Source organism: Triturus cristatus, chromosome 5_2 (genome assembly GCF_964204655.1).
Source record: "Triturus cristatus chromosome 5_2, aTriCri1.1, whole genome shotgun sequence".
NCBI lineage: Eukaryota > Metazoa > Chordata > Amphibia > Caudata > Salamandridae > Triturus > Triturus cristatus.
Window position 1 is genome coordinate 656968346 of NC_140588.1, and position 27801 is coordinate 656996146.

The following is a 27801-nucleotide window of genomic DNA, read 5'->3' on the forward strand; positions in this document are numbered from 1 at the left end:
GCCCCTTTAGACATTTTTTGGCTTCATTTTTGCTGCCCAACTCAGAGAGCGAGAGAGAAAATGGCGGCCGGCGCTTCCTGGTTTCGACCGATTCGAATGTTTACTAAGATCTAAGAGCCAATCAGAATCGCGCTCGCGCACGTCACCGTACGCGTACGGTAAGCGCACCGTAAGCGCACCGTAAGCTGGCTCAGATATATATATTGATTTAAAGGCTATTTTCTCAGAATCTACTGAACAGATTTACACCAAACCTACAAAAGGCACTTCCTTGACCTGAGGACTACCTCTCTGCCAAATTTCATTTAATTCTGTTCAGCCGTTCGGGCTGTAGCTCTGTCTAAAGGTCCTATGGAAAAATGCATGGGAAAAACGCATTTTGGGACCCCCCTTATATCTCAGCCCCCGCTTGACAAATCCCCCCGAGACTTTCAGGGTAGGAGCGGAGCTCAATGCCCCACCTATTTTAAAAATTTCGCGAGGATTCGTCGACCGGCGCCAAAGTTATTCAAAATAGAATGTTGCGGATTTCCTATGGTAAGAGGGTCCTAACTATAACTACCTACTGGCGACCGCCAGTAGGTAATATATATATATATATATATATATATATATATATATATATATACATATATATATATATATATATATATATATATATATAAAACCATAGGTTTCAAAGACGTTATAGTTAGAAAATAGCATTTAAAAAACCTTAGAAATTCACAGAAAAAAACATACCTTTCAGGGGTGTTATAGTTAGCTTGCTATTTCACTCGTACAAAACCATAGAAATGTCTCCGTTATATTTAGTTCTGCTAACTATAACCCACGCGCCCGCAATGCACTGCTGTTGATGTCACATATTGCATCATTCATGACATGGTCAGTGACATCACTGTATTGAAGATTGAGTGGATATATAACTGTCTGGATGGAGGATTTAGCAGCTGTCTGACTGTTTAAGTAAGTAATTAAAAGTGTCTCACTTAATACATGGATTAGTAACTAAACTATGTAAATGTGTGCAGCACTGTGTCTGTTGTTGTATAACATGCTGCATCAGTTGGTGACTAACTACATGAGTGTGTATATAAGTTATTGATTAGTCGGGTGAGTATTTGTATGGGACACTGAGTTTGTGTGTGGTTGGATGGGGTGTGTGTAACTATGCATAGATGTGTGAATGGTTGATTGACTAGGTATATAGGTTTAAGAGTGCATGTGGAAACAGTTGTTAGGGTGACTGAGTGTATTTATTTGTTTGTTGGTGAGCGAATATATGTTTTAGTTGTACATATTCAACAAAGTAAAAAAATAAAAGGCATTGTATGTGAGAGTTGGTGTATATAAATAAGTATGTGTAAGAGTCAGTGATTGTGAGAGCAACTATATGAATGAGTGAATAATTGTAATGGTGATTTCTTAACATATTAACTATGAGTTACTATGTGTTTGAATACATGAGATGTTGTTGGATAATTGGGTAAGTGATTAAATGTAAGTGTGATTCATTTTTTTCATGAGTGAGCAGGATGATTGCATAACCGACTAAGATGACTGCTGATGTGTCAATGTCTATATATGTGTATAAGTGCATTTGATAGTGTTCTATTAATTAGTGACTGCATGTATAAATGATTCTGTTGTTGATTGGGTAGTTTGTAGACTTAGGAATCAGGGAGTGGGTATGTAGTAACTGGTATTGGTGTGTCAATGGTTTCAAATATGGTATTTTACAGTGATTGATGAAAGGTTATACTAGTGTATGATGAAGTGTATCAGATTGTCACGTGGATGATGTCATCATTGATGTCATTTGAGATGTCATCAGTGATGTCATCAGTGATGTCACTGACCATGTCATGAATGATGCAATATGTGACATCATCAGCAGTGCATTGCGGGCGCACGAGATATAGTTAGCAGAACTAACTATAACGGAGGAATTTCTATGGTTTTGTACGAGTGAAATAGCCAGCTAACTATAACACCCCTGAAACCTATGGTTTCTAAGGTTTTTTAAATGCTAATTTCTAACTATAACGTCTCTAAAACCTATGTTTTTTTTCTGTGAATTCCAAAGGTTTTTTAGATGCTTATTTTTAAGTGTGATAGTAGTTATACCTATTTTTTTTTACTGATTTTCTACAGTTTTTTAACTGTTTATTTATAAATATTTTATTAATTAAATAACATATATTTTTTTGAAAATTGCAAAAAAATTACAAAAAAATTCAAACTGAAATATTGATTAATTTTCATGTTTTCATTTTTTATTATAATATATTTATATTATTTTCTTTTTTTTTTAATTCCAATTTTTTTTCGGAGTCGCGCACTCAAAGCGTACACATCGCGGTGGGTGCGCGCATTCTAGCTGCCATTTTAGAAAACTCGTGAAGGATCCGCATACGGTGTGCGACAGCTGCGTGTTTTTCAGTTACATCATATTCATTTAATATTACGTGATTTGCGCGATTGGTATGCGACCAGTCCGCGACTCCTGCTCCCGTGCATTCGCGACACATGTGCATTACGGTACAAGATGCTTGCGCAGTTGCGGGTCCCGCGTGACGTCATACATGTGCTGGGGCGAGCAGGGTGCGCAACTCCCGCAAAAAAAAGGATGTTCCAAAATGATATGTATGTGTCTTTAATATACATATTAGGGCAAGAGATTATCTAAGATATTCATAAAAATAATATATTTGTACTTATAATAAACTTATATTATTTCGCGAAGTCGGGTGCAGGCATCGTGAGTGCAGAGAACCAGGTCAGCAGAGCTGTTGTAGAGCCAGAGAAACCAGGTCAGCAGCGCTGTTGTAGAGCCAGAGAACCAGGTCAGCAGAGCTGCTCTAGAGCCTAAGAAGCAGGTCAGCAGAGCTGCTCTAGAACCAGAGACCCAGGTCAGCAGAGCTGCTCTAGAGCCAGAGACCCAGGTCAGCAGAGCTGCTCTAGAGGCCGAAAACAAGGTCAGCAGAGCTGCTGTAGAGCCAGAAAAACCAGGTCAGCAGAGTTGCTTTAGAGGGAGAGAACCAGGTCAGCAGAACTGCTTTAGAGCCAGAGAAGCAGGTCAGTAGAGCTGCTCTAGAGCCAGAGAACCAGGTCAGCAGAGCTGCTTTAGAGCCATAGAACCAGGAATGCAGAGCTGCTCTAGAGGCAGAGAACCAGGTCAGCAGAACTGCTTTAGAGCCAGAGAACCAGGTCAGCAGAGCTGCTCTAGAGCCAGAGAACCAGGTCAGCAGAGCTGCTTTAGAGCCATAGAACCAGGTCAGCAGAGCTGCTTTAGAGCCAGGGAACCAGGTCAGCAAACCTGCTCTAGAGGCAGAGAACCAGGTCAGCAGAGCTGCTTTAGAGGGAAAGAACCAGGTCAGCAGAGCTGCTTTAGAGCCAGAGAAACAGGTCCCCAGAGGTGCTCTAGAGCCAAAGAAACCAGGTCAGCAGAACTGCTTTAGAGGGAGAGAACCAGGTCAGCAGAGCTGCTTTAGAGCCAGAAAACCACGTCAGCAGAGCTGCTCTAGAGCCAGAGAACCAGGTCAGCAGAGCTGCTTTAGAGCCATAGTACCAGGTCAGCAGAGCTTCTCTAGAGGAAAAGAACCAGGTCAGTAGAGCTGCTTTAGAGGGAGAGAACCAGGTCAGCAGAGCTGCTTTAGAGCCAGAGAACCAGGTCAGCAGAGCTGCTCTAGAGCCAGAGAACCAGGTCAGCAGAGCTGCATTAGAGTCATAGAACCAGGTCAGCAGAGCTGCTTTAGAGCCAGAGAACCAAGTCAGCAGACCTGCGATAGAGGTCAAGAACCCGGTCAGCAGATCTGCTCTAGAGCCTGACAACCAGGTCAGCTGAGCTGCTGTAGAGCCAGAGAAACCATGTCTGTAGAGCTGCTTTAGAGTGAGAGAACCAGGTCAGCAGAGCTGCTTTAGAGGAAGAGGACCAGGTCAGCAGAGCTGCTTTAGAGACAAGGGACCAGGTCAGCAGAGATGCTCTAGAGCCAGAGAACCAGGTCAGCAGAACTGCTGTAGAGCCATAGAACCGGGTCAGCAGAGCTGCTTTAAAGCCAGAGAACCAGGTAAGCAGAGCTGTGGGAGAGCCAGAGAACCAGGTCAGCAGAGCTGCTCTAGAGCCTAAGAACTAGGTCAGCAGAGCTGCTCTAGAGCCAGAGAACCAGGCCAGCAGAGCTGCTGTAGAGCCAGAGAAACCAGGTCAGAAGAGCTGCTTTAGAGGGAGAGAACCAAGTCAGTAGAGCTGCTTTAGAGCCAGAGAACCAGGTCAGCAGAGCTGCTTTAGAGCCAGAGAACCAGGTCAGCAGAGCTGCTTTAGAGCCAGAGAACCAAGTCAGCAGAGCTGCTTTAGAGCCAGAGAACCAGGTCAGCAAAGCTGCTCTAGAGCCTAAGAACTAGGCCAGCAGAGCTGCTCTAGAGCCAGAGAACCAGGTCAGCAGAGCTGCTGTGGAGCCAGAGAAACCAGATCGGTAGAGCTGCTTTAGAGGGAGAGAACCAGGTCAGCAGGGCTTCTCTAGAGGGAGAGAACCAGGTCAGCAGAACTGCTCTAGAGCCAGAGAACCATGTCAGCAGAACTGCTTTAGAGCCATAGAACCGGGTCAGCAGAGCTGCTTTAGAGCCAGAGTACCAGGTCAGCAGAGCTGCTCTAGAACCTAAGAACTAGGCCAGCAGAGCTGCTCTAGAGCCAGAGAACCAGGTCAGCAGAGCTGCTGTAGAGCCAGAGAAACCAGATCAGTAGAGCTGCTTTAGAGGGAGAGAACCAGGTCAGCAGAGCTTCTCTAGAGGGAGAGAACCAGGTCAGCAGAACTGCTCTAGAGCCAGAGAACCATGTCAGCAGAACTGCTTTAGAGCCATAGAACCGGGTCAGCAGAGCTGTTTAGAGCCAGAGTACCAGGTCAGCAGCACTGTTGTAGAGCCAGAGAACCAGATCAACAGAGCTGCTCTGTAACCTAAGAACTAGGTCAGCAGGGCTGCTCTAGAGCCTAAGAAGCAGGTCAGCAGAGCTGCTCTAGAACCAGAGACCCAGGTCAGCAGAGCTGCTCTAGAGCCAGAGACCCAGGTCAGCAGAGCTGCTCTAGAGGCCGAGAACAAGGTCAGCAGAGCTGCTGTAGAGCCAGAGAAATCAGGTCAGCAGAGTTGCTTTAGAGGGAGAGAACCAGGTCAGCAGAACTGCTATAGAGCCAGAGAAGCAGGTCAGCAGAGCTGCTTTAGAGACAGAGAACCAAGTCAGCAGAGCTGCTTTAGAGCCAGAGAACCAGGTCAGCAGAGCTGCTCTAGAGCCTAAGAACTAGGCCAGCAGAGCTGCTCTAGAGCCAGAGAACCAGGTCAGCAGAGCTGCTGTAGAGCCAGAGAAACCAGATCAGTAGAGCTGCTTTAGAGGGAGAGAACCAGGTCAGCAGAGCTTCTCTAGAGGGAGAGAACCAGGTCAGCAGAACTGCTCTAGAGCCAGAGAACCATGTCAGCAGTACTGCTTTAGAGCCATAGAACCAGGTCAGCAGAGCTGCTTTAGAGCCAGAGTACCAGGTCAGCAGAGCTGCTCTAGAGCCTAAGGACTAGGCCAGCAGAGCTGCTCTAGAGCCAGAGAACCAGGTCAGCAGAGCTGCTGTAGAGCCATAGAACTAGGTCAGCAGAGCTGCTCTAGAGGCAGAGAACGAGGTCAGCAGAACTGCTTTAGAGCCAGAGAACCAGGTCAGCAGAGCTCTTTAGAGGGAGAGAACCAGGTCAGCAGAACTGCTTTAGAGCCAGAGAACCAGGTCAGCAGAGCTGCTCTAGAGCAAGAGAACCAGGTCAGCAGAGCTACTTTAGAGCCATAGAACCAGGTCAGCAGAGCTGCTTTAGAGGCAGAGAACCAGGTCAGCAGAGCTGCTCTAGAGGCAGAGAACCAGGTCAGCAGATCTCATTGAGGGAGAGAACCAGGTCAGCAGAGCTGCTTTAGAGCCAGAGAACCAGGTCAGCAGAGCTGCTCTAGAGCCAGAGAACCAGGTCAGCAGAGCTGCTTTAGAGCCATAGAACCAGGTCAGCAGAGCTGCTTTAGAACCAGAGAACCAGGTAATCAGAGCTGCTCTAGAGGCAGAGAACCAGGTCAGCAGAGCCGCTTTAGAGGGAGAGAACCAGGTCAGCAGAGTTGCTTTAGAGCCAGAGAAACAGGTCAGCAGAGTTGCTCTAGAGTCAAAGAAACCAGGTCAGCAGAGCTGCTTTAGAGGGAGAGAACCAGGTCAGCAGCACTGCTTTAGAGCCAGAGAACCAGGTCAGCAGAGCTGCTCTAGAGCCAGAGAACCAGGTCAGCAGAGCTGCTTTAGAGCCATAGTACCAGGTCAGCAGAGCTGCTATAGAGGAAGAGAACAAGGTCAGTAGAGCTGATTTAGAGGGAGAGAACCAGGTCAGCAGAGCTGCTTTAGAGCCAGAGAACCAGGTCAGCAGATCTGCTCTTGAGCCAGAGAACCAGGTCAGCAGAGCTGCTCTAGCTGACTGACTGACACTGACTCACTGACACTGACTGATTGACACTGACGGACACTGATTGACTGACACTGACAGTGATGACACTGACTGACACTGACTGACTACTCTCTACTACTCTACTACTCACTCTCTAATACTCTCTACTACTCACTCTCTACTACTCTACTACTCCCTACTACTCACTATCTACTACTATCTACTACTCACTCTCTACTACTCTACTACTCTCTACTTCTCACTCTCTACTGCCCTCTCTCTACTACTCACTCTCCACTACTCTCTACTATTCACTCTCTACTACTCACTCTCTACTACTCTCTACTACTCACTCTACTACTCTCTAATCTCTCTCTACTACTCACTCTCTACTGCTCTACTACTCTCTACTACTCACTCTCTACTACTCTCTACTACTCAATCTCTACTACTCACTCACTACTACTCTCTACTACTCAGTCTCTACTACTCACTCTCTACTGCTCTCTACTACTCTCTCTCTACTACTCTTTACTACTACTCTCTACTATTCACTCTCTACTACTCACTCTCTACTACTCTCTACTACTCACTCTACTACTCTCTACTGCTCTCTACCACTCACTCTATTACTTCACTACTCACTCTCTACTACTCTGTACTACTCTCTCTCTACTACTCTCTCTCTACTACTCACTCTCTACTATTCTCTCTCTACTACTCACTCTCTACTGTTCACTCTCTACTATTCACTCTCTACTATTCACTCTCTATTACTCGCTCTCTACTACTTTTTACTACTCACTCTCCACTACTCACTCTCTACTACTCGCTCTCTACTACTCTCTACTACTCACTCTCTACTACTACTCTCTCAACCACTCACTCTCTACTACACTCTACTACTCACTCTCTACTACTCTCTACTACTCTCGAGTACTCACTCTCTACTACTCTCTCTCTACTACTCACTCTCTACTACTCTCTACTACTCACTCTCTACTACTCACTCTCTACTACTCTCTGCTGCTCACTCTCCACTACTCACTCTCTACTACTCGCTCTCAACTACTCTCTACTACTCTACTACTCTCTCTTACTCTCTCTACTTCTCATTCTCTACTACTCTCTACTAATTACTCTCCACTACACACTCTCTACTACTCACTCTCTACTACTCTACAATTCTCTACTACTCTCTCTCGACTACTCTCTCTCTACTACTCACTCTCTACTATTCTCTCTCTACTACTCACTCTCTACTATTCACTCTCTACTATTCACTCTCTACTATTCACTCTCTATTACTCGCTCTCTACTACTTTTTACTACTCACTCTCCACTACTCACTCTCTACTACTCGCTCTCTACTACTCTCTACTACTCACACTTTACTACTCACTCTCTACTACTCAACTACTCTCTACTACTCTCTTTACTACTCACTATCTACTATTCTCTACTACTCACTCTACTACTCTCTACTACTCTCTGCCACTCACTTTTGCCTACTCACTCTCTACCACTCTCTCTCTACTACTCATTCTCTACCACTCACTCTACTACTCTCTACTACTCTCTCTATACTACTCTCTCTCTACTACTCTCTACTACTCACTCTCTACTACTCTCTCTCTACTACTCTCTACTACTCACTCTCTACTACTCACTCGCTACAACTCTCTACTACTCACTCTCTACTCCACACTATTTACTGCTCTCTACTACTCTCTCTCTACTACTCTCTACTACTACTCTCTACTACTCTCTACCACTCACTCTCTACTACTTTACTACTCACTCTCTACTACTCTCTACTACTCTCTCTCTACTACTCTCTCTCTACTACTCACTCTCTACTATTCACTCTCTACTATTCACTATTCTATCCACTCTCCACTTATCGCTCTCTACTACTCTTTACAACTCACTCTCCACTACTCACTTTCTACTACTCGCTCTCTACTACTCACTCTCTACTACTCTACTACTCTCTACTAATCTCTCTACTACTCACTCTCTACTATTCTCTACTACTCACTCTACTTCTCTCTACTACTCTCTATCACTCACTCTCTACTACTCTACTACTCACTCTCTACTACTCTCTCTCTACTACTCACTCTCTACTATTCACTCTACTAATCTCTACTACTCTCTCTATACCACTCTCTCTACTATTCTCTACTTCTCACTCTCTACTTCTCTCCACTGCTCACTCTCTACTACTCCACTACTCTCTACTACTCACTCTCTCCTACTCTACTACTCTCTAGTGATCTCTCTCTACTACTCATCTCTACTACTCACTCTCTACTACTCTCTACTACTCACTCTCTACTATTCTCTCTCTACTTCTCACTCTCTACTACTCTCTACTACTCACTCTCTACTACTCATTATCTAATACCCACTCTCTGCTACTCACTCTCTACTATTCTCGACTACTCACTGTCTACTACTCACTCTCTACTATGCTCTACTACTCACTCTCTACTACTCTCTACTACTCTCTACTACTCACTCTCTACTACTCACTTTCTACTACTCCCTCTCTACTACTCTCTACTACTTACTCTACTACTCACTCTTTACTACTCTCTACTACTTACTCTCTACTACTCCACTACTCTCTACTACTCACTCTCTACTACTCACTCTCTACTACTCTCTACTACTCTCTCTCTACTACTCACTTTCTACTACTCACTCTCTACTACTCTCTACAACTCACTCTCTACTACTCTCTCTTTACCACTCACTCTCTACTACTCACTCTCTACTACTCACTCTCTACTACTCTCTACTGCTCACTCTCCACTACTCACTCTCTACTACTCGCTCTCAACTACTCTCTACTACTCTACTACTCTCTCTTACTCTCTCTACTTCTCATTCTCTACTACTCTCTACTAATCACTCTCCACTACACACTTTCTACTACTCACTCTCTACTACTCTACAATTCTCTACTACTCTCTCTCTACTACTCTCTCTCTACTACTCACTCTCTACTATTCTCTCTCTACTACTCACTCTCTACTATTCACTCTCTACTATTCACTCTCTACTACTCGCTCTCTACTACTTTTTACTACTCACTCTCCACTACTCACTCTCTACTACTCGCTCTCTACTACTCTCTACTACTCACTCTCTACTACTCACTCTCTACTACTCAACTACTCTCCACTACTCTCTTTACTACTCACTCTCTACTATTCTCTACTACTCACTCTACTACTCTCTACTACTCTCTGCCACTCACTTTTGCCTACTCACTCTCTACCACTCTCTCTCTACTACTCATTCTCTACTACTCACTCTACTACTCTCTACTACTCTCTCTATACTACTCTCTCTCTACTACTCTCTACTACTCACTCTCTACTACTCTCTCTCTACTACTCTCTACTACTCACTCTCTACTACTCACTCGCTACAACTCTCTACTACTCACTCTCTACTACGCACTCTCTACTGCTCTCTACTACTCTCTCTCTACTACTCTCTACTACTCACTCTCTACTACTCACTCGCTACTACTCTCTACTACTCACTCTCTACTACTCACTCTCTACTGCTCTCTACCACTCTATCTCTACTACTATCTACTACTACTCTCTGCCACTCACTCTCTACTACTTTACTACTCAATCTCTACTACTCTCTACTACTCTCTCTCTACTACTCTCTCTCTACTACTCACTCTCTACTATTTACTCTCTACTATTCACTATTCTATCCACTCTCCACTACTCGCTATCTGCTACTCTTTACTACTCACTCTCCACTACTCACTCTCTACTACTCGCTCTCTACTACTCACTCTCTACTACTCTACTACTCTCTACTAATCTCTCTACTACTCACTCTCTACTATTCTCTACTTCTCACTCTACTACTCTCTACTACTCTCTACTACTCACTCTCTACTACTCACTCTCTACTACTCTCTACTGCTCACTCTCCACTACTCACTCTCTACTACTCGCTCTCAACTACTCTCTACTACTCTACTACTCTCTCTTACTCTCTCTACTTCTCATTCTCTACTACTCTCTACTAATCACTCTCCACTACACACTCTCTACTACTCACTCTCTACTACTCTACAATTCTCTACTACTCTCTCTCTACTACTCTCTCTCTACTACTCACTCTCTACTATTCTCTCTCTACTACTCACTCTCTACTATTCACTCTCTACTATTCACTCTCTATTACTCGCTCTCTACTACTTTTTACTACTCACTCTCCACTACTCACTCTCTACTACTCACTCTCTACTACTGTCTACTACTCACTCTTTACTACTCACTCTCTACTACTCAACTACTCTCTACTACTCTCTTTACTACTCACTCTCTACTATTCTCTACTACTCACTCTACTACTCTCTACTACTCTCTGCCACTCACTTTTGCCTACTCACTCTCTACCACTCTCTCTCTACTACTCATTCTCTACCACTCACTCTACTACTCTCTACTACTCTCTCTATACTACTCTCTCTCTACTACTCTCTACTACTCACTCTCTACTACTCTCTCTCTACTACTCTCTACTACTCACTCTCTACTACTCACTCGCTACAACTCTCTACTACTCACTCTCTACTCCGCACTCTCTACTGCTCTCTACTACTCTCTCTCTACTACTCTCTACTACTACTCTCTACTACTCTCTACCACTCACTCTCTACTACTTTACTACTCACTCTCTACTACTCTCTACTACTCTCTCTCTACTACTCTCTCTCTACTACTCACTCTCTACTTTTCACTCTCTACTATTCACTATTCTATCCACTCTCCACTAATCGCTCTCTACTACTCTTTACAACTCACTCTCCACTACTCACTTTCTACTACTCGCTCTCTACTACTCACTCTCTACTACTCTACTACTCTCTACTAATCTCTCTACTACTCACTCTCTACTATTCTCTACTACTCACTCTACTACTCTCTACTACTCTCTATCACTCACTCTCTACTACTCTACTACTCACTCTCTACTACTCTCTCTCTACTACTCACTCTCTACTATTCACTCTACCACTCTCTACTACTCTCTCTATACTACTCTCTCTACTACTCTCTACTTCTCACTCTCTACTTCTCTCCACTGCTCACTCTCTACTACTCCACTACTCTCTACTACTCACTCTCTCCTACTCTACTACTCTCTAGTGATCTCTCTCTACTACTCATCTCTACTACTCACTCTCTACTACTCTCTACTACTCACTCTCTACTATTCTCTCTCTACTTCTCACTCTCTACTACTCTCTACTACTCACTCTCTACTACTCACTATCTAATACCCACTCTCTGCTACTCACTCTCTACTATTCTCTACTACTCACTGTCTACTACTCACTCTCTACTATGCTCTACTACTCACTCTCTACTACTCTCTACTACTCTCTACTACTCACTCTCTACTACTCACTTTCTACTACTCCCTCTCTACTACTCTCTACTACTTACTCTACTACTCACTCTTTACTACTCTCTACTACTTACTCTCTACTACTCCACTACTCTCTACTACTCACTCTCTACTACTCACTCTCTACTACTCTCTCTCTACTACTCACTGTCTACTACTCACTCTCTACTACTCTCTACAACTCACTCTCTACTACTCTCTCTCTACCACTCACTCTCTACTACTCACTCTCTACTACTCTCTACTACTCACTCTGCTACTCTCGAGTACTCACTCTCTACTACTCTCTCTCTACTACTCACTCTCTACTACTCTCTACTACTCACTCTCTACTACTCACTCTCTACAACTCTCTACTGCTCACTCTCCACTACTCACTCTCTACTACTCGCTCTCAACTACTCTCTACTACTCTACTACTCTCTCTTACTCTCTCTACTTCTCATTCTCTACTACTCTCTACTAATCACTCTCCACTACACACTCTCTACTACTCACTCTCTACTACTCTACAATTCTCTACTACTCTCTCTCTACTACTCTCTCTCTACTTCTCACTCTCTACTATTCTCTCTCTACTACTCACTCTCTACTATTCACTCTCTACTATTCACTCTCTACTACTCGCTCTCTACTACTTTTTACTACTCACTCTCCACTACTCACTCTCTACTACTCGCTCTCTACTACTCTCTACTACTCACTCTCTACTACTCACTCTATACTACTCAACTACTCTCCACTACTCTCTTTACTACTCACTCTCTACTATTCTCTACTACTCACTCTACTACTCTCTACTACTCTCTGCCACTCACTTTTGCCTACTCACTCTCTACCACTCTCTCTCTACTACTCATTCTCTACTACTCACTCTACTACTCTCTACTACTCTCTCAATACTACTCTCTCTCTACTACTCTCTACTACTCACTCTCTACTACTCTCTCTCTACTACTCTCTACTACTCACTCTCTACTACTCACTCGCTACAACTCTCTACTACTCACTCTCTACTACGCACTCTCTACTGCTCTCTACTACTCTCTCTCTACTACTCTCTACTACTACTCTCTACTACTCTCTACCACTCACTCTCTACTACTTTACTACTCACTCTCTACTACTCTCTTCTACTCTCTCTCTACTACTCTCTCTCTACTACTCACTCTCTACTATTCACTCTCTACTATTCACTATTCTATCCACTCTCCACTACTCGCTCTCTACTACTCTTTACAACTCACTCTCCACTACTCACTTTCTACTACTCACTCTCTACTACTCGCTCTCTACTACTCTACTGCTCTCTACTAATCTCTCTACTACTCACTCTCTACTATTCTCTACTACTCACTCTATTACTCTCTACTACTCTCTATCACTCACTCTCTACTACTCTACTACTCACTCTCTACTACTCTCTCTCTACTACTCACTCTCTACTATTCACTCTACTACTCACTTTAATACTCTCTACTACTCACTCTCTACTACACATTCTCTACTACTTGCTCTCTACTACTCGCTCTCTACTACTCTCTAGTACTCACTCTACTACTCACTCTCTGCTACTCTCTACTACTTACTCTACTACTCACTCTTTACTACTCTCTACTACTTACTCTCTACTACTCCACTACTCTCTACTACTCACTGTCTACTACTCACTGTCTACTACTCTCTACTACTCACTCTACTACTCACTCTCTGCTACTCTCTACTACTTACTCTACTACTCACTCTTTACTACTCTCTACTACTTACTCTCTACTACTCCACTACTCTCTACTACTCACTGTCTACTACTCGCTCTCTACTACTCTCTAGTACTCACTCTACTACTCACTCTCTGCTACTCTCTACTACTTACTCTACTACTCACTCTTTACTACTCTCTACTACTTACTCTCTACTACTCCACTACTCTCTACTACTCACTCTCTACTACTCACTCTCTACTACTCTCTACTACTCTCTCTCTACTACTGACTTTCTACTACTCACTCTCTACTACTCTCTACTACTCACTCTCTACTACTCTCTCTCTACTACTCACTCTCTACTACTCACTCTCTACTACTCTCTACTACTCACTCTCTACTACTCTCGAGTACTCACTCTCTACTACTCTCTCTCTACTACTCACTCTCTACTACTCTCTACTACTCACTCTCTACTACTCACTCTCTACTACTCTCTACTGCTCACTCTCCACTGCTCACTCTCTACTACTCGCTCTCAACTACGCTCTACTACTCTACTACTCTCTCTTACTCTCTCTACTTCTCACTCTCTACTACTCTCTCTAATACTCACTCTACTACTCTCTACTACTAACTCTCCACTACACACTCTCTACTACTTGCTCTCTACTACTCGCTCTCTACTACTCTCAAGTACTCACTCTACTACTCACTCTCTACTACTCTCTACTACTCACTCTCTACTACGCACTCTCTACTGCTCTCTACTACTCTCTCTCTACTACTCTCTCTCTACTACTCACTCTCTACTATTCTCTCTCTACTACTCACTCTCTACTATTCACTCTCTACTATTCACTCTCTACTACTCGCTCTCTACTACTTTTTACTACTCACTCTCCACTACTCACTCTCTACTACTCGCTCTCTACTACTCTCTACTACTCACTCTCTACTACTCACTCTCTACTACTCAACTACTCTCCACTATTTTCTTTACTACTCACTCTCTACTATTCTCTACTACTCACTCTACTACTCTCTACTACTCTCTGCCACTCACTTTTGCCTACTCACTCTCTACCACTCTCTCTCTACTACTCATTCTCTACTACTCACTCTACTACTCTCTACTACTCTCTCAATACTACTCTCTCTCTACTACTCTCTACTACTCACTCTCTACTACTTTCTCTCTACTACTCTCTACTACTCACTCTCTACTACTCACTCGCTACAACTCTCTACTACTCACTCTCTACTACGTACTCTCTACTGCTCTCTACTACTCTCTCTCTACTACTCTCTACTACTACTCTCTACTACTCTCTACCACTCACTCTCTACTACTTTACTACTCACTCTCTACTACTCTCTTCTACTCTCTCTCTACTACTCTCTCTCTACTACTCACTCTCTACTATTCACTATTCTATCCACTCTCCACTACTCGCTCTCTACTACTCTTTACAACTCACTCTCCACTACTCACTTTCTACTACTCACTCTCTACTACTCTACTGCTCTCTACTAATCTCTCTACTACTCACTCTCTACTATTCTCTACTACTCACTCTACTACTCTCTACTACTCTCTATCACTCACTCTCTACTACTCTACTACTCACTCTCTACTACTCTCTCTCTACTACTCACTCTCTACTATTCACTCTACTACTCACTTTACTACTCTCTACTACTCACTCTCTACTACACATTCTCTACTACTCTCTAGTACTCACTCTACTACTCACTCTCTGCTACTCTCTACTACTTACTCTACTACTCACTCTTTACTACTCTCTACTACTTACTCTCTACTACTCCACTACTCTCTACTACTCACTCTCTACTACTCACTCTCTACTACTCTGTACTACTCTCTCTCTACTACTGACTTTCTACTATTCACTCTCTACTACTCTCTACTACTCACTCTCTACTACTCTCTCTCTACTACTCACTCTCTACTACTCACTCTCTACTACTCTCTACTACTCACTCTCTACTACTCTCGAGTACTCACTCTCTACTACTCTCTCTCTACTACTCACTCTCTACTACTCTCTACTACTCACTCTCTACTACTCACTCTCTACTACTCTCTACTGCTCACTCTCCACTGCTCACTCTGTACTACTCGCTCTCAACTACGCTCTACTACTCTACTACTCTCTCTTACTCTCTCTACTTCTCACTCTCTACTACTCTCTCTAATACTCACTCTACTACTCTCTACTACTAACTCTCCACTACACACTCTCTACTACTTGCTCTCTACTACTCGCTCTCTACTACTCTCCAGTACTCACTCTACTACTCACTCTCTACTACTCTCTACTACTCACTCTCTACTACGCACTCTCTACTGCTCTCTACTACTCTCTCTCTACTACTCTCTACTACTACTCTCTACTACTCTCTACCACTCACTCTCTACTACTTTACTACTCACTCTCTACTACTCTCTACTACTCTCTCTCTACTACTCTCTCTCTACTACTCACTCTCTACTATTCACTCTCTACTATTCACTATTCTATCCACTCTCCACTACTCGCTCTCTACTACTCTTTACAACTCACTCTCCACTACTCACTTTCTACTACTCACTCTCTACTACTCACTCTCTACTACTCTACTGCTCTCTACTAATCTCTCTACTACTCACTCTCTACTATTCTCTACTACTCACTCTACTACTCTCTACTACTCTCTATCACTCACTCTCTACTACTCTACTACTCACTCTCTACTACTCTCTCTCTACTACTCACTCTCTACTATTCACTCTACTACTCACTTTACTACTCTCTACTACTCACTCTCTACTACACACTCTCTACTACTTGCTCTCTACTACTCGCTCTCCACTACTCTCTAGTACTCACTCTACTACTCACTCTCTGCTACTCTCTACTACTTACTCTACTACTCACTCTTTACTACTCTCTACTACTTACTCTCTAATACTCCACTACTCTCTACTACTCACTCTCTACTACTCACTCTCTACTACTCTCTACTACTCTCTCTCTACTACTGACTTTCTACTACTCACTCTCTACTACTCTCTACTACTCACTCTCTACTACTCTCTCTCTACTACTCACTCTCTACTACTCACTCTCTACTACTCTCTACTACTCACTCTCTACTACTCTCGAGTACTCACTCTCTACTACTCTCTCTCTACTACTCACTCTCTACTACTCTCTACTACTCACTCTCTACTACTCACTCTCTACTACTCTCTACTGCTCACTCTCCACTGCTCACTCTCTACTACTCGCTCTCAACTACGCTCTACTACTCTACTACTCTCTCTTACTCTCTCTACTTCTCACTCTCTACTACTCTCTCTAATACTCACTCTACTACTCTCTACTACTAACTCTCCACTACACACTCTCTACTACTTGCTCTCTACTACTCGCTCTCTACTACTCTCCAGTACTCACTCTACTACTCACTCTCTACTACTCTCTACTGCTCACTCTACTACTCACTCTCTACTTCTCTCCACTATTCACTCTCTACTACTCCACTACTCTCTACTACTCACTCTCTCCTACTCTACTACTCTCTACTGCTCTCTCTCTACTACTCATCTCTACTACTCACTCTCTACTACTCTCTACTACTCACTCTCTACTATTCTCTCTCTACTTCTCACTCTCTACTACTCTCTACTACTCACTCTCTACTACTCACTATGTAATACCCACTCTCTGCTACTCACTCTCTACTATTCTCTACTACTCACTGTCTACTACTCACTCTCTACTATGCTCTACTACTCACTCTCTACTACTCTCTACTACTCTCCACTACTCACTCTACTACTCACTCTCTACTACTCTCTACTACTCACTCTCTACTACTCACTTTCTACTACTCACTCTCTACTACTCTCTACTACTAACTCTACTACTCACTCTTTACTACTCTCTACTACTTACTCTCTACTACTCCACTACTCTCCACTACTCACTCTCTACTACTCACTCTCTACTACTCTCTACTACTCTCTCTCTACTACTCACTCTCTACTACTCTCTACTACTCACTCTCTACTACTCACTCTCTACTACTCTCTACTGCTCACTCTCCACTACTCACTCTCTACCTCTCGCTCTCAACTACTCTCTACTACTCTACTACTCTCTCTTACTCTCTCTACTTCTCATTCTCTACTACTCTCTACTAATCACTCTCCACTACACACTCTCTACTACTCACTCTCTACTACTCTACAATTCTCTACTACTCTCTCTCTACTACTCTCTCTCTACTACTCACTCTCTACTATTCTCTCTCTACAACTCACTCTCTACTATTCACTCTCTACTATTCACTCTCTACTATTCACTCTATATTACTCGCTCTCTACTACTTTTTACTACTCACTCTCCACTACTCACTCTCTACTACTCGCTCTCTACTACTCTCTACTACTCACTCTCTACTACTCACTCTCAACTACTCAACTACTCTCTACTACTCTCTTTACTACTCACTCTCTACTATTCTCTACTACTCACTCTACTACTCTCTACTACTCTCTGCCACTCACTTTTGCCTACTCACTCTCTACCACTCTCTCTCTACTACTCATTCTCTACTACTCACTCTACTACTCTCTACTACTCTCTCTATACTACTCTCTCTCTACTACTCTCTACTACTCACTCTCTACTACTCTCTCTCTACTACTCTCTACTACTCACTCTCTGCTACTCACTCGCTACAACTCTCTACTACTCACTCTCTACTACGCACTCTCTACTGCTCTCTACTACTCTCTCTCTACTACTCTCTACTACTACTCTCTACTACTCTCTACCACTCACTCTCTACTACTTTACTACTCACTCTCTACTACTCTCTACTACTCTCTCTCTACTACTCTCTCTCTACTACTCACTCTCTACTATTCACTCTCTACTATTCACTATTCTATCCACTCTCCACTACTCGCTCTCTACTACTCTTTACAACTCACTCTCCACTACTCACTTTCTACTACTCGCTCTCTACTACTCACTCTCTACTACTCTCTACTAACCTCTCTACTACTCACTCTCTACTATTCTCTACTACTCACTCTACTACTCTCTACCACTCTCTATCACTCACTCTCTACTACTCTACTACTCACTCTCTACTACTCTCTCTCTACTACTCACTCTCTACTATTCACTCTACTACTCACTTTACTACTCTCTACTACTCACTCTCTACTACACACTCTCTACTACTTGCTCTCTACTACTCGCTCTCTACTACTCTCTAGTACTCACTCTACTACTCACTCTCTGCTACTCTCTACTACTTACTCTACTACTCACTCTTTACTACTCTCTACTACTTACTCTCTACTACTCCACTACTCTCTACTACTCACTGTCTACTACTCACTGTCTACTACTCTCTACTACTCTCTCTCTACGACTCACTTTCTACTACTCACTCTCTACTACTCTCTACTACTCACTCTCTACTACTCTCTCTCTACTACTCACTCTCTACTACTCACTCTCTACTACTCTCTACTACTCATTCTCTACTACTCTCGAGTACTCACTCTCTACTACTCTCTCTCTACTACTCACTCTCTACTACTCTCTACTACTCACTCTCTACTACTCACTCTCTACTACTCTCTACTGCTCACTCTCCACTGCTCACTCTCTACTACTCGCTCTCAACTACGCTCTACTACTCTACTACTCTCTCTTACTCTCTCTACTTCTCACTCTCTACTACTCTCTCTAATACTCACTCTACTACTCTCTACTACTAACTCTCCACTACACACTCTCTACTACTTGCTCTCTACTACTCGCTCTCTACTACTCTCCAGTACTCACTCTACTACTCACTCTCTACTACTCTCTACTGCTCACTCTACCACTCACTCTCTACTTCTCTCCACTACTCACTCTCTACTACTCCACTACTCTCTACTACTCACTCTCTCCTACTCTACTACTCTCTACTGCTCTCTCTCTACTACTCATCTCTACTACTCACTCTCTACTACTCTCTACTACTCACTCTCTACTATTCTCTCTCTACTTCTCACTCTCTACTACTCTCTACTACTCACTCTCTACTACTCACTATCTAATACCCACTCTCTGCTACTCACTCTCTACTATTCTCTACTACTCACTGTCTACTACTCACTCTCTACTATGCTCTACTACTCACTCTCTACTACTCTCTACTACTCTCTACTACTCACTCTACTACTCACTCTCTACTACTCTCTACTACTCTCTACTACTCACTCTCTACTACTCACTTTCTACTACTCACTCTCTACTACTCTCTACTACTTACTCTACTACTCACTCTTTACTACTCTCTACTACTTACTCTCTACAACTCCACTACTCTCCACTACTCACTCTCTACTACTCACTCTCTACTACTCTCTACTACTCTCTCTCTACTACTCACTCTTTACTACTCTCTACTACTCACTCTCTACTACTCACTCTCTACTACTCTCTACTGCTCACTCTCCACTACTCACTCTCTACCATTTGCTCTCAACTACTCTCTACTACTCTACTACTCTCTCTTACTCTCTCTACTTCTCATTCTCTACTACTCTCTACTAATCACTCTCCACTACACACTCTCTACTACTCACTCTCTACTACTCTACAATTCTCTACTACTCTCTCTCTACTACTCTCTCTCTACTACTCACTCTCTACTATTCTCTCTCTACTACTCACTCTCTACTATTCACTCTCTACTATTCACTCTCTACTATTCACTCTCTATTACTCGCTCTCTACTACTTTTTACTACTCACTCTCCACTACTCACTCTCTACTACTCGCTCTCTACTACTCTCTACTACTCACTCTCTACTACTCACTCTCAACTACTCAACTACTCTCTACTACTCTCTTTACTACTCACTCTCTACTATTCTCTACTACTCACTCTACTACTCTCTACTACTCTCTGCCACTCACTTTTGCCTACTCACTCTCTACCACTCTCTCTCTACTACTCATTCTCTACTACTCACTCTACTACTCTATACTACTCTCTCTATACTACTCACTCTCTACTACTCTCTACTACTCACTCTCTACTACTCTCTCTCTACTACTCTCTACTACTCACTCTCTACTACTCACTCGCTACAACTCTCTACTACTCACTCTCTACTACGCACTCTCTACTGCTCTCTACTACTCTCTCTCTACTACTCTCTACTACTACTCTCTACTACTCTCTACCACTCACTCTCTACTACTTTACTACTCACTCTCTACTACTCTCTACTACTCTCTCTCTACTACTCTCTCTCTACTACTCACTCTCTACTATTCACTCTCTACTATTCACTATTCTATCCACTCTCCACTACTCGCTCTCTACTACTCTTTACAACTCACTCTCCACTACTCACTTTCTACTACTCGCTCTCTACTACTCACTCTCTACTACTCTACTACTCTCTACTAACCTCTCTACTACTCACTCTCTACTATTCTCTACTACTCACTCTACTACTCTCTACCACTCTCTATCACTCACTCTCTACTACTCTACTACTCACTCTCTACTACTCTCTCTCTACTACTCACTCTCTACTATTCACTCTACTACTCACTTTACTACTCTCTACTACTCACTCTCTACTACACACTCTCTACTACTTGCTCTCTACTACTCGCTCTCTACTACTCTCTAGTACTCACTCTACTACTCACTCTCTGCTACTCTCTACTACTTACTCTACTACTCACTCTTTACTACTCTCTACTACTTACTCTCTACTACTCCACTACTCTCTACTACTCACTGTCTACTACTCACTCTCTACTACTCTCTACTACTCTCTCTCTACGACTCACTTTCTACTACTCACTCTCTACTACTCTCTACTACTCACTCTCTACTACTCTCTCTCTACTACTCACTCTCTACTACTCACTCTCTACTACTCTCTACTACTCATTCTCTACTACTCTCGAGTACTCACTCTCTACTACTCTCTCTCTACTACTCACTCTCTACTACTCTCTACTACTCACTCTCTACTACTCACTCTCTACTACTCTCTACTGCTCACTCTCCACTGCTCACTCTCTACTACTCGCTCTCAACTACGCTCTACTACTCTACTACTCTCTCTTACTCTCTCTACTTCTCACTCTCTACTACTCTCTCTAATACTCACTCTACTACTCTCTACTACTAACTCTCCACTACACACTCTCTACTACTTGCTCTCTACTACTCGCTCTCTACTACTCTCCAGTACTCACTCTACTACTCACTCTCTACTACTCTCTACTGCTCACTCTACCACTCACTCTCTACTTCTCTCCACTACTCACTCTCTACTACTCCACTACTCTCTACTATTCACTCTTTCCTACTCTACTACTCTCTACTGCTCTCTCTCTACTACTCATCTCTACTACTCACTCTCTACTACTCTCTACTACTCACTCTCTACTATTCTCTCTCTACTTCTCACTCTCTACTACTCTCTACTACTCACTCTCTACTACTCACTATCTAATACCCACTCTCTGCTACTCACTCTCTACTATTCTCTACTACTCACTGTCTACTACTCACTCTCTACTATGCTCTACTACTCACTCTCTACTACTCTCTACTACTCTCTACTACTCACTCTACTACTCACTCTCTACTACTCCCTACTACTCTCTCTCTACTACTCACTTTCTACTACTCACTCTCTACTACTCTCTACTACTTACTCTACTACTCACTCTTTACTACTCTCTACTACTTACTCTCTACTACTCTACTACTCTCTACTACTCACTCTCTACTACTCACTCTCTACTACTCTCTACTACTCTCTCTCTACTACTCACTTTCTACTACTCACTCTCTACTACTCTCTACTACTCACTCTCTACTATTCTCTCTCTACTACTCACTCTCTACTACTCACTCTCTACTACTCTCTACTACTCACTCTCTACTACTCTCGAGTACTCACTCTCTACTACTCTCTCTCTACTACTCACTCTCTACTACTCTCTACTACTCACTCTCTACTACTCACTCTTTACTACTCTCTACTGCTCACTCTCCACTGCTCACTCTCTACTACTCGCTCTCAACTACGCTCTACTACTCTACTACTCTCTCTTACTCTCTCTACTTCTCACTCTCTACTACTCTCTCTAATACTCACTCTACTACTCTATACTACTAACTCTCCACTACACACTCTCTACTACTTGCTCTCTACTACTCGCTCTCTACTACTCTCCAGTACTCACTCTACTACTCACTCTCTACTACTCTCTACTGCTCACTCTACTACTCACTCTCTACTTCTCTCCACTACTCACTCTCTACTACTCCACTACTCTCTACTACTCACTCTCTCCTACTCTACTACTCTCTACTGCTCTCTCTCTACTACTCATCTCTACTACTCACTCTCTACTACTCTCTACTACTCACTCTCTACTATTCTCTCTCTACTTCTCACTCTCTACTACTCTCTACTACTCACTCTCTACTACTCACTATCTAATACCCACTCTCTGCTACTCACTCTCTACTATTCTCTACTACTCACTGTCTACTACTCACTCTCTACTATGCTCTACTAATCACTCTCTACTACTCTCTACTACTCTCTACTACTCACTCTACTACTCACTCTCTACTACTCTCTACTACTCTCTACTACTCACTCTCTACTACTCACTTTCTACTACTCACTCTCTACTACTCTACTACTTACTCTACTACTCACTATTTACTACTCTCTACTACTTACTCTCTACTACTCCACTACTCTCTACTACTCACTCTCTACTACTCACTCTCTACTACTCTCTACTATTCTCTCTCTACTACTCACGTTCTACTACTCACTCGCTACTACTCTCTACAACTCACTCTCTACTACTCTCTCTCTACCACTCACTCTCTACTACTCACTCTCTACTACTCTCTACTACTCACTCTCTACTACTCACTCTCTACTACTCTCTACTGCTCACTCTCCACTACTCACTCTCTACTACTCGCTCTCAACTACTCTCTACTACTCTACTACTCTCTCTTACTCTCTCTACTTCTGATTCTCTACTACTCTCTACTAATCACTCTCCACTACACACTCTCTACTACTCACTCTCTACTATTCTACAATTCTCTACTACTCTCTCTACTACTCACTCTCTACTATTCTCTACTACTCACTCCACTACTCTCTACTACTCTCTACCACTCACTCTCTACTACTCTACTACTCACTCTCTACCACTCTCTCTCTACTACTCATTGTCTACTACTCACTCTACTACTCTCTACTACTCTCTCTATACTACTCTCTCTCTACTACTCTCTACTACTCACTCTCTACTACTCTCTCTCTACTACTCACTCTCTACTACTCACTCGCAACTACTCTCTACTACTCACTCTCTACTGCTCTCTACTACTCTCTCTCTACTACTCTCTACTACTACTCTCTACTATTTTCTACCACTCACTAACTACTACTTTACTACTCACTCTCTACTACTCTCTACTACTCTCTCTCTACTACTCTGTCTCTACTACTCACTATACTATTGACTCTCTACTACTCGCTCTCTACTACTCGTTACTACTCACTCTCTACTGCTCACTCTCTACTACTTGCTCTCTACTACTCTCTACTTCTCACTCTCTACTACTCACTCTCTACTACTCTACTACTCTCTACTAATCTCTCTACTACTCACTCTCTACTATTCTCTACTACTTACTCTACTACTCTCTACTACTCTCTACCACCACTCACTCTCTACTACTCTACTACTCCCTCTCTACTACTCTCTCCCTACTACTCACTCTCTACTATTCACTCTACTACTCTCTACTACTCTCTCTTACTACTCTCTCTACTACTCCATACTGCTCACTCTCCACTACTCACTCTCTACTACTCGCTCCCAACTACTCTCTACTACTCACTCTACTACTCATTCTCTACTACTCTACTACTCTCTTACTCTCTCTACTTCTCAGTCTCTACTACTCTCTCTACTACTCACTCTACTACTCTCTACTACTCACTCTCTACTACTCACTGTACTACTCTCTACTACTCACTCTCTGTTACTCTCTCTACTACTCTCTACTACTCTCTACTACTCACTCTCTACTCTCTATTACTCACTCTATACTCTCTACCTCTCTTCCTCTCTCTACCTCTCTCTCTACTACTCCCTACCTCTCTACCTCTACCTCTCTACCTCTACACCTCTACCTCTACACCTCTACAACTCTCTCTACCTCTCTCTCCACGCACACATATGCACATATATATATGCATATATATGCACATGCATTTATATATGTATGTGTATATACATGTATACATACACATATAAACATATATATAATCTGCATATCTATACAAATACAAATATAAATGCATGCATACATATACATATACAAAAATGCATACATATGCATGTTATGTACATGAAAGTTTGAAAAACACTAATACAAGCAAAGGTACAAAGCCACCTAATTACAAACAGAATTGCTTTAACTTAAACGAGGGCGAGACCTATTGCATTTTCAATGCTTGTTTACTTTGGTTCCATCAAGAAGGCATTCAGACTAGGCCTGGGCGAAGCACTACGCTACGCTCGCGTAGTTTGCGAAGTTCGCGCTACTTCGCACTACGCGAACTGCACGTAGCACAGTGCGAACACGCGTAGCGTAGTGTTGCGTAGTGCTGCGGTCATTTTTTGCTTGCTCGCGGTCCTCAACGTCAAGTTGGCGACCGCGAGCAAGCAAAATGACATCCCGGCGAGACTTTTTCCTTGTTCGCGATCGCGAGCATGGAAAATAAACCTCCCGGCGAGATTCCCAACGCGAGGAGGTCAGGTTTCTCATTGCGAGGGCTCGCGTATGCTCGCGACCGCTCGCGATGAGAAACTACCAGTTCGCGTTGAGAAAGCTGCCGCTCGAGTAAAAATCTACTCGAGCAGCAGAAAACTACAGCTCGCACTGTGCAAGATGCCATTTTCAATGATTGCACAGTGCCGGTTGCTTGTCCGCACTGTGCAATCATTGAAAACAACATCTTGCACAGTGTGAACATGTTACTACGCAGTTCGCGAAGTGCTACGCGTAGCTCGCGTAGTGCGAACTTCACTTTGCGTAGCTTCGCGAAGTGCTACTTCGCGAACTACGCCCACCCTTAATTCAGACGTGTCACACATTTGCCATAAATTCTGAATGGTAGCACTCTAGTTGTTCATTAGATCACTGTAGTAAAGCTACTGGTATTCAAAATGTTTCAGTCTGCATGTCAGAATGTTTTAATGAAATAGAAGAGGATTTGAGAAGTCAAAATGTGCCCTAATTTTTCTTTCTGCAGCACTAATTCATAATTTCTATGGCAAAATGATCCCCCTCATTTTGTTCCTTTGCAAATTAAATGTTTTAAGTGTTACCACTTTATTCCAACCAAGATGGTTTCAGGTGTGCCATACTTTTGTCGTCATAAGTAAGACTGTTAGCAATCTAGTTGTTTTTTAGAACACTCTGGGACATTCTGTCATTGGGCCATCAAGAAGGCATTCAGATGTGTCACACATTTGCCATAAATTTAGAATGTTAGCTCTCTAGTTGCTCATTAGATCACTGTAGTAAAGCTACTGCTCACCAGGGAAGTCTGCTGCTGGTATTAAAAGTGCATGTTTCAGTCTGCATGCCAGAATTTTTTAATGAAATAGAAGAGGATTTGAGAAGTCACTCAAAATGTGGCCTATTTTTTCTTTCTGCAGCACTAATCATACTCTCTAAGGCAAAATGAACCCCCTCATTTTGTTCCTTTTTAAATTAAATGTTTTAAGAGTTACCACTTTTTTCCAATCAAGATGTCTTCAGGTGTGCCATACGTTTATCATAAGTAGGACTGTTAGTGCTCTAGTTGTTCTTTTGAACACTCTGGCAAGCTGCAATAGAACACAAAGGAATCAACTGACTGTCTCTGACCTTGTTGGATGATCATGTTTTACTGGGAATGTCAGACTTCATTCTCACATGACAGAGAAAGATAATGTGAATTTACAGAAAATATGCTCTCAGTTTAGCTTATGGATCACCTTCCAAACCTCTGTGGGAAAAGAATGAGAAAATAGTTTTCTCTCAAACATGATTCATGATATCCCAGCAGAAGGCTTTTTCACATGATAAAATCACCTTAGAACATACCACAATTCCTAAAATGAGTATGGTACCATCAACAAATGATTTAAAATGTAACTAAAGTCTTAAAACCTTCTATTAACTGCAATGCTTTTTAATAAGGTGCTATCGTGTATATTGGTCCCAAGATGGCTGCCAACACTTCTTGGATGAAGTGCTGACAGCCAATCAGATCTCACGATGAGATGTGTGGTTAGGCTCCTCCCAGATATATATGTGATTTTACTTTTGATTTTCTCAGGAACTGCTGAACGGATTTACACCATTTAAGCAAAAGGCACAACTCTGAACCAAGGCCTACCATTGTGCCAAATTTGGTGTAATTCCGTTCAGCAGTTCAGGCTGTAGCTGCGACTAAAGGTCCCTATGGAAAATTGCATGGGGAAAACACGTTTTGGGACCCCTTTCATCCTGGCCCCCGCTTGACAAATCACCCAGAGACTTTCAGGATAGGAGCGGATCGGAGCGGGCCACTAGTTTTGAAAATTTCGTGAAGATTCGTCAACCGGCACCAAATTTATTCTAAATAGAATGTTGCGGATTTCCTATGGATAATAGGTCCTAACTATAACTACCTACTGGCGATATATATATATATATATATATATATATATATATATATATATTACCTACTGGCGGTCGCCAGTAGGTAGTTATAGTTAGGACCCCTTTTCCATAGGAAATCCGCAACATTCTATTTTGAATAACTTTGGCGCCGGTCGATGAATCCTTGCGAATTTCTCAAAATAGGCGGGGCGCTACGCTCCGCTCCTACCCTGAAAGTCTCGGGGGGATTCGTCAAGCGGGGGCTGAGATAAAAGGGGGGTCCCAAAACGCGTTTTTCCCATGCATTTTTCCATAGGACCTTTAGAACGAGCTACAGACCGAACGGCTGAACAGAATTACTAGAAATTTGGCAGAGAGGTAGTCCCTATGTCAAGGAAGT